Source organism: Myotis davidii, unplaced genomic scaffold (assembly GCF_000327345.1).
Source record: "Myotis davidii unplaced genomic scaffold, ASM32734v1 scaffold1277, whole genome shotgun sequence".
Classification (NCBI taxonomy): domain Eukaryota; kingdom Metazoa; phylum Chordata; class Mammalia; order Chiroptera; family Vespertilionidae; genus Myotis; species Myotis davidii.
Window position 1 is genome coordinate 483,725 of NW_006290682.1, and position 2,753 is coordinate 486,477.

The following is a 2,753-nucleotide window of genomic DNA, read 5'->3' on the forward strand; positions in this document are numbered from 1 at the left end:
AGGGGCTGCACCTAGGGATTAGGCCTGCCCTCTGCCACCTGGGAACAGGCCTAAGCCAGCAGGTCGTTATCTCCCGAGGGGTCCCAGACTGCGAGAGGGCACAGGCCAGGCTGAGGGACCCCCCCCCTTCCCCCCTAGTGCACAAATTTTTGTGTACTGGGCCTCTAGTCTTTATATAAAGAAGAACAATTTTCCTGTTATTTAAAATGATGACTAATAATCACACACTGTTACCAGTTCTCTATGGGAAACAGAATTATAAAACTAGACTTTCTGTATCATACTAAGTCCATATGATGTATTCTCTAACACTGTGCTCAGCATTTGCATTCAGTATTTCTATTATTGCTCACAAAAGCTGGAAAACAGGAATTACTATCCCTGTTTTACAGATGAGTAACCTGAAGAGCAGAGGGAATAAGTAAAGTGATGGACAGTGTGGGGTGGACAGCAGCCAGTGGCAGAGCTAGGGTTTGAACCCTGGGGTATCGGATCTCCGGAGCAAGTCACTTAAACTACCTCAGACGCTGTCCCTGGCCACTGCTATGGCTCCATGTCCTGTGATTCCTAAGTGTTAAGAAGAAGGAGAGTAAATAGCCTTCTGTCCCCAGCCACTCCGGCCATTTCCATGAGCAGGAAGTGGGGTTCAGGGGTCTCCTGGCCTCTGATTTCCAACTGCCTGCTTCCTGACCAGATCTCAAAAGCTCAGGGTTGGGCCCTAGCCGGTTTGGCTCAGTGGATAGAGCATCGATCAGCCTGCGGAATGAAGGGTCCCAGGTTCGATTCCGGTCAAGGGCACATGCCCAGGTTGTGGGCTGGATCCCCAGTGGGGGTCATGCAGAAGACAGCCGATCAATGATTCTCTCTCATCATTGATGTTTCATCTCTCTCTTCCTCTCTGAAATCAATTATAATTTTTAAAAAAGCTCAGAGTGGGAAATGCATATCTCCAATCCATGTGTTTGTTTACTCTATTCCCACGTCTAAAGGGATCTGGGACATTTTGAAAAGAAAAAGCACAGATATAATCAAACCAAACATCCAAACTCAGGATCCTAAAGACCTAATGGATTTGGAAGAATTGCATTAGTAAGCCAGATTATTATTTTATTTTTGTTTTAAAATATATATATTTTTATTTCAGAGAGGAAGGGAGAGACAGAAACATCAATGATGAGAGAGAATCATCAATTGCACGCTCCACACTGGGGATCAAGCCCGAAACCTGGGCATGTGCCCTGACCGGGAATCGAACCGTGACCAGTAAGCCAGATTAAAAGAGAACATTTGAAACCCCACATAGCTCTGAGCTTCCTGGCAGCCAGGGGAGGCAGAGAAGGCAAAGTAGTGCCTGAGATTCCTGGGGGAACTCTGGAGGGGGTAGGGGAAGGCCCCGGACTCAGGAATTTGCAAGACGGCTTTGGCTATGTACTGAGGAGCTGGTCACAGGAAGCAATGAAAGGGCCACTCACTGGCCAGGAGCTGGAGGAGCACATCAGTTTCAGGAGTTCTCTATTATCCAGGTGGTTCATGCCAGCCGGAAAGGCCCCCCCATCTCCCCTGCCAGGACCTGTGTTGTGATGCCCAGCTGAGGGAAGCTTACACTCACAAGTAAACACACTTCCAAGGCCATTTGAAACACAAAACTGGTCATGTATTTGAGAGGAGGTCAAATCTGCATTTGAACACAAGGGAAATCAGTATTTGCTCAGGAGAATAAAGGTAAAATGACACTGGAGGTCCGCAAAGGGTCCTGGTATATGTTCAGAGGAGCAAGCAAGATCTTTCTATCCGCTGAATTCTTCATGTTTATTTTTTAAAAAATATATTTTTATTGATTTCAGAGAGGAAGGGAGAGGGAGAGAGGGAAACATCAGTGATGAGAGAGAATCATTGATCGGCTGCCTCCTGCATACCCCCTACTGGGGTTTGAGCCCACAACCCGGGCATGTGCCCTTGACCGGAATCGAACCCAGGACCCTTCAGTCCATAGGCTGACACTCTATTCACTGAGCTAAACTAGCTAGGGCTGAAAAGGTGATCACTTCTTAAGTTATATACATGTGCAAGCATGGGGTTGTATACCTGAAACTAATATAATATTGTACATCAACTGTAATTTAAAAACAAAAAATATTTTAAATAAAATCTAGAAAAGGAGACAGTTATCTTACGAATTCCTATGTCCAGCCGGCGTGGCTCGGTGGTTGAGTGTCGACCTATGAACCAGGAGGTCACGGTTCGATTCCTGCTCAGGGCACAGGCCCAGGTTGCGGGCTCAATCCCCAGTGTGGGGTGTGCAGGAGGCAGCCGATCCATGATCCTCTCTCATCATTGATGTTTCTACCTCTCTCTTCCTCTCTGAAATCAATAACAATATTAAAAATCAAAAAAAGAATTCCTGGGGTGATTTCTTTTCTTAAAGAGAGGAAGCCGTTCATAAAGTAAATCATCATCTTAGGTAGACAAATTCCGACTTCCCTCATTTAATTTGTTTAAAACGAAGGACACTGAAATGCACACACATGCTCTGTGAGCAGAAAGTGCACATGCGCCCTCCGCTCTCTCCTCTAGGCCAAGATCTCACTCAGACCCTCGTGTTCTCGGCCCCTCCCACTGCTGTCCGTGTGCTGCCTGTAAGAAAACAGGTCCCCCTGCTGCCTTGCCTAGAGAGTAGACATCATTCCTGAGTTTCCTGAGTGGGGGCAGGGAGTGGGGGAGCAGGCCTAGGCCCCCACACTCCCCATCAGCTC